We start from the raw sequence: 7,051 nt of genomic DNA, 5'->3' as shown, positions 1-7,051 counted from the left end.
CTCTAAAACAACAAATACAAGCCTTAGGTTCAACCTTAAATACCATCCGTCATCAAATCAGAGAACGGTTACCAATTAGTTTAACTACTGATGCCCATTCCTTTAAACCAGGTGATATAGTATGAGTAAAAGAATGGAATGTACAGCCTCTAAAACCCCTCTGCAGGGGCCCACTCACTCTTCTTTTGTCTACTCCAACTGCAGTAAAAGTAGCCAAGATGGACCCCTGGATCCATTACAGCAGAGTCAAGCCTGCCTCCCAGGACTGGGAGTACACCATAAATCCATCAACTCCCCTTAAGCTGACCCTCCAGAAAGTCACAGAGACTGAGGGAAAAGCTGAAACAGATTCCCCAGGTCCTGCTCTAGCCACTCCAGGGCTGGCTAGTCTACACATGGCTGAAACCTGAGGATCCATCAAGCTTGCTTCAGCCACACACTGGACACTGGCTGATCTACACAGGGCAGAAGCTTGAGGATCCAATGGACTCAACACCCACAGATAGGCTATTGTTTCTAAAATTACATGCCTACACTTTGCCAGCCTTTGTACTTGCCAATTGCTATACTGTTTGTCATTTTATTTACTGTAGGATTGGCAGAATCGGCCCTACAAATTGGACATGTTGGGAAAAAGTCTCATTAGCATTTCTGTTCCTTCTTATAATGGGAAGCTTTCTTGTGCTTTTGTGCACTTCTGCCTAAGGTGGGTGTCTTTCACTTCCCCCACACACCCAGCATGTAAATGCATAGAAACTATCTGGCCAGACATGAAAGTTTTCCATCGTTATTATCCTGATCAGAAGTCTGTTATACCAACAAATACATCTGTACTCATAATGGCCAGTTATACTTTACTGGATTAGCAAAACAAGGCCACCAGTACACAAAATATGGCCTCGAGCCTTGTTCTAACCTCAGTAACACAAATTGGGCCTTCACCCCTGCACCAAAAACTGAGGAACTTCTTAAAGAAGTTGTACAATTTATAACTTCCCTGGCTACCCAACAACCAAAGTTAACCCCCTTACCTCAACCATGGGAGGTAGGCTAAAATCTGTTTATAAATTTGGCTGAAAACATAGCCCGGACACTAGGTGTCACTAATTATTGGGTATGCAGAGGAGCCCTAATGACTGAAGAATGGTCTTGGAAGGGACTAGTCTTAATGCATATCAGTTCCTTAAATGGAATAACTCTTTAACTGTTAGAACAGACAACCTACTCCCAAAATGGGTCCTCTCCTCAAAAGTAATTGGAGAAGACTGCTTAAGCAGAACTGGCTCCAGTTATACTCAATGGGTAGGAGAAACTCCCTGCAAGAGAATATTATACTTGAATTCAACCCACCGAACCTGGTGTCCAACAAGGCATGTTTGATATTGGGCACCTGCTTGTGCAACTAAATCTCAACGTACTATTGAACAAGCAACTATCTTGTTTCAAGATATCCCCATTATAAGTCAAAGCTGGACAAACCTTTCCTCTGTAAATCCAGAACTTTGGAGAGTCTCAAAGGGCTGTTTTGGATATATGGAAAGGTTGCATATAGCCAACTTCCAGCATTATGGAAAGGTACATGTACTATAGGAATAATCCAGGCAGGATTTTTCCTTTTGCCTAACCCAAAGGGAGATGAACTGGGCAACCCCCTTTATAAGAGCCTCAAAACCTGGGTTGCTCAATCTCTTGATCAAACTCTTAATGTAGGAGGGACCCAGGTTTGGCAAGAGATGAATGGCCACCACAGAGAATTATAAATACTTATGGCCCAGCTATATGGACACAAGATGGAAGTTGGGGATACCACATGTCTATATATATGCTTAATCAATTTATCAGATTACATGCTGTCTTAGAAATTATAACTAACCCAACAGCTATGGCTTTTGAATTTGCTGCTCAACAACAAGCCCATGGCATGATAAATGCATGTCACCATTTATCAGAACCGCCTAGCTTGGGACTACCTGCTAGCAGAAGAAGGAGAAATATATGATAAATTTAATAGCTCTGACTGTTGTTTGCAAATAGATGATAATAGTAAAACTTATAACTGTTATAGCCACTAATATAAGAAAGCTTCCCCATGTCCCAGTACAAAAATGACATGGCATAAAAGTTGGCAATTGGTTTGAAGATATTTTCTCTGGTTTGGGAAGATTTAAGTACATTATTGGTTCTATAGTCCTATTTTTGAAATCCTGTCTTATCTTCCCTTGCATAGATAATTATAAATTCCATCTCTAAGTTTATAGAACCAGTTGTTGACCAAAAAACTGTGACCCACATAATGATATTATACCAAATTGAAAATGATGCTCTATAACCCATAAAGGATTGAGCATCAAAGGGGAGAGTGTGGCAGAGAAAGGCTGAAAATAATTAAAATTATTCTTAAAAAAAGTCAACCTGCAGGTTCTAAACCTACTAGACATGGGAACATGAGAAAAACCAGATAGCCACAAGTCACTTTCCTGTAAATGCAAGACAGCAATTGATTCACTATCTTACCCCTCGCTGTCTCTTTGTAAAGTTATTAGTTTACAACCCCTGCTTGTCATGTGTATCCTGTAAACAACTTGTTCTTTGAAAAACTGTTTCTCCTGATTATAAACTTGCAGATTCTAAAAAAATGTATAGCCATACAAGCTGACCCCCCCCATACCTAAAATAACATATAAAACCCTTCTCTTCTTTCTCTGGGTTGCTCAGCCTTGGAGCCTTAGCTCTCTGAGTTGTGCTGGCACCAATAAAACGCTGCTTCCTAGGATACCCTCAGTGTCACAGTCTCTGTTTTCCTGCAACAAAGAGATATGTGAATCGGTACCTCTGAATGAGCAAAGACTGTGAGGATATCTATGTTCCACATAAGTGTTCACCAAAGAGTGACCTCAGCACAAGAGAATTTTAAAAATCAACTGGTTAAAACAATCCATTCTGTGCATGATAGACAGTCAGTTTCTCAGTCACCTTTCTTCCTCACGTGGGCTCATGAACAAAATGCCTATGGTAGAAGGAAGGCTTTACTCTTAAAGAAGGTGAGGGAGGCTGGTATGTCACATGGCAAGAGCAGGAGAAAGAAAAGAGTTGGAGTTTGTGCCAGACTCTTGGAAAAATTAATTCTGGCATGAACTAATAGAATGAGAACTCACTCATTACAATGAGAATGACACTAAAGTATTCATGAGGAATCCTTCTCCAGCATTATGGAAAGGCACATGTACCATAGGAATAATCCAGCAATGATCTTATCACTTCCCAGTAGGCACCACCTCCAACTTGGAGATCGCATGTCTAAATAAGGTCTGGAGGGAACAGAAATCCAAACTATTTCACCTATCATATTATATGCCGGTACCATACTGGGTTGACTGTTATGTCTTTTAAATATATTTTAAAATCTAGGAGTGTGATGCCTCCAATTTTGTTCTTTTTGATCAAAATTGCTTTGGCTATCCTGGATCTTTTGTAACTTTATACAAATTTTCAAATTGTTTATTTCTATTTCTGTGAAAAATGACGTTAGAATTTTAGAAGGATTACATTGAATCTGCACATCACTTTATGTAATATGAACATTTTAATGATACTAAACCTTGTTATGAATGAACATAGGCTACCTTTCCATTCATTTGTGTTTTCTTCAACTTCTTGTATCCATTTTTATCATTTTAGAAGACAAATCTCTGACATTCTGGGTTAAATTTACTACTAAATGTTACATTTTTATGTTAGTATAAATAGATAGTTTTCTTATTTTTTTTAGATAACTTATTGTTAGTATATTAAAAAAAGAAAAAACAAAACCTAAAAACAAAATAAAAACTTAGAGAAGATGTGAAAGAAATGCTTAATAAAGATTACATTAAAAAATACTCTATAAATTGAACAATAGAGTGAAATGGAGATAAAAATTATATCAGGCTATTTTTGAAGAATGTATTCACATACAACTTCAAATATCTTAGGACAAAATCAGAGCAAAGACATTTTAATCCTAATTTAGTATTTTAACTGCTAACAGTAATATTTCATTGCACTTTTTAATAATATTTTCGAGAACACTAAAATGAGAATCAACAAATAGAGAAAAAATATTTAAATGTTATGTGAACACCTATATTATAAAAGTTGAATTGTTGAAATTCAGTAGAAACTAGCAACTTTTAAATTTTACTTATATTTCAAAGATCTGACCACCAAAGACCAGAAGAAAAAGGATATTTCAAAAGTATTGAAAACTCTCCTCCATTATTAATAATTCTCAATTTTTAAGTTTTAAAAACTATTTCCAAATAAAAGTAATCACATCTTCCTGGAAAAATGTATGGTTTTGAATGTTAGGAAGAGAAAATATACAGTGATGGTAATCACCATGTTGTGCTGAAAATAAAAGTAGAGAAACGCTCAAAGACTAATGAAAATATGTCAAGGCAATCAAAAGCCATTTCTAGGAACATCCATTACCCTAATTAGGGACAATTTGAACTTCAAGAAAATAATAACCACATTTGATCATCATAAGTTGAGCAAAAAAATTCATGAATTAAATGTGATACACACAAGAATAACAAAATGAAATTAATCTTATCTTTTTTCAAGTATAATGATTTATTTATTTATATAAATAGCACATTTCTTTCAAATTAAATCCACACTGAGATACCACCTAACTCCAGTAAAGATGGCCATCATCAATAACTCAAAAAACAACAGATGTTAGAGAAGACGCAGGGAAAAGGGAGCACTTTGACACTGTTGGTGGGAGTGTAAACTAGTACAACCTCTGTGGAAAACAGTTTGACAATTCATAAAAGATCTAAAATTGACCTTCCATACAACTCTGCAACCCCCTACAGGAAATACACCCAGAGAAACTCAGATCACTCTATGAAAAAGATACCTGCACATGCATGTTTATTGCAGCATTATTCACAGTAACAAAAACATGGGACCAACCGTACTGTCCATCAAAAGAGGACTGGATTGAAAAATGTGGTATATATACACAATGGAATATCATGCAGCCATAAAGAGGACAAAATTATATACTTTGCAGCAACCTGAATGAACTTAGAGCCTATAATACTGAGTGATCTATCACAGAAACAAAGAACTGAGTATCACATGTTCTCACTCATAAGTGGACCTTGAACAATTATTGTAATACTCTATGAAAAAGATTGGCAGTAGTGGGAAATTGCCAAGAGAGAGAGGGTGGGATTGGTAGTGGAAAACTGCGGGGGGTGGGGGGAAACAACTCATCAACAAGGATAACTACATAATGAGCATTTGTATACCTAACCCTGAATTGTACCCAAACTCTTTAAAATTAAAATAATAATAATAAATACATAAATAAATAAATAATACATTTCTAATCTCAACACCTAGAATTAATAGTATTGGCATATTAGCTCTCATTTTTCCTTGATTAAGGCAATCAATTTTCAGCTGTGTTGAAATATAATTGGAAAGTAAAAATTGTATAATTCATGCAGTACAACTAAGCACATATATATGTACATTTTTAAATGATGACAATGAAGCTAATCAACATGTCCATTAACCACATAGTTTCCTTTTTTGTGTATGAGTGATGGATGTCAGAATGTGTAAAATCTACTGTCTTAGTAAAACTCAAGTATCTAATAAATTATTAATAACTCCATACTGTACACTAATCACCATACTGTACATTAGGTCTTTAGAACTTACTCATCTTACAACTTTTATCCTGTGACCAATATCCCACCACCCTGGTGACTACGCTTCTACTCTCTGTTTCCCTAAGTACAATTTTTGCTAAAGTTCTACATGTAAATGAGATCATTCAGTAGTTGTATTTTTTTGTCTGGTTTACTTAACTAAGTTTAATGTCATTCAGTTGTATCCTTGTTGCCAATGGTAGGATTTCCTTCTCTCTCTCTCTTTTTTTGGCTGAATACTATTCCTTTTTACATACATATCACATTTTCTTTATCCATTCATCTATTGACATAACATATCATAGCTATTGTGAATAATGCTGCAATAAAGACTGGAATGCAGATATTTCTTTGACATACTGATTTCATTTCCTTTGCACATGTACTCGGAAATGAGATTATTGGATCATATGGTTGTTCTATTTTTAGTTTCTTGAAGAACCTTTTATTGTTTTCTGTAATGGCTGTACCACTATTAGTGTTCCCTTTTCTCCACATCTTCACCAACATTTGCTGTCTTTACAAATTTTAATAATAGCTATCCTAACAGGTGTGAGATGATATTTCTTTCTTTTTAAATTTTTTTAAAGATGTGAGGTACAATTCAGGGTTAGGTATACAGATGTTGATCATGCAGGTACCCTTGTTGATGGGGCATGCCCCTCCCTCCTCTGGCAGTTTCTTTCAGCTGTCAATCCTATTCCCTCTCCCCTGGCATAATTATAATAATTATGATAATTGTTCAAGGTCTGTTTATAAGTGAGAATCTATGTTACTCTGTTATTTGTTTCTGTGATAGATCACAGAGTATGATGGACTCTAAAGCCATCCAAGTTGCTGCAAAGTTCATATATTTGTCTTTCTTTAGGGATGCATAATATTCCATTGTGGATATATATCATTTTTTTTTCATGCAGCCCAGCCTTGATTGGCAGCATGGTTGGTTCCATGTTGGGAGCCGGCCACGGAGGCCCACTGAGCGTTAGGGATCAGGGAGGGCCGTGGACCTCGAGACCACTAGGACGTGTTCGAGAGCCGTAGACCCCATTTTCCTCCCTCTTTTGCCATGCAGCACAAGAACAACTTAAAGGAACTTTGCTGGCCTAAGCTGAAGACTCTGTGACTGTGACAGGCATAGCTGACTGTAGAAACCCATTGTTCCTGTTTCCCATAAACTGCGGTTTCGGCTTAGGTATTAGATATAATTCAAACTCAGGTCACATTTGGGAGCCTTTTATACGGTACAAGCTTTTTTTATAAGATTTAAAAGAATATTTATAGAATTAGTATATACTTAGGGAGAGCTGTTTGCAACTTTTCATGGTGAAGATGATTTTCGA

Source organism: Carlito syrichta, unplaced genomic scaffold (assembly GCF_000164805.1).
Source record: "Carlito syrichta isolate Samal-C Ts95f unplaced genomic scaffold, Tarsius_syrichta-2.0.1 Scaffold304559, whole genome shotgun sequence".
In the NCBI taxonomy this organism is placed as follows: Eukaryota; Metazoa; Chordata; class Mammalia; order Primates; family Tarsiidae; genus Carlito; species Carlito syrichta.
This window is presented reverse-complemented; position numbering follows the sequence as displayed.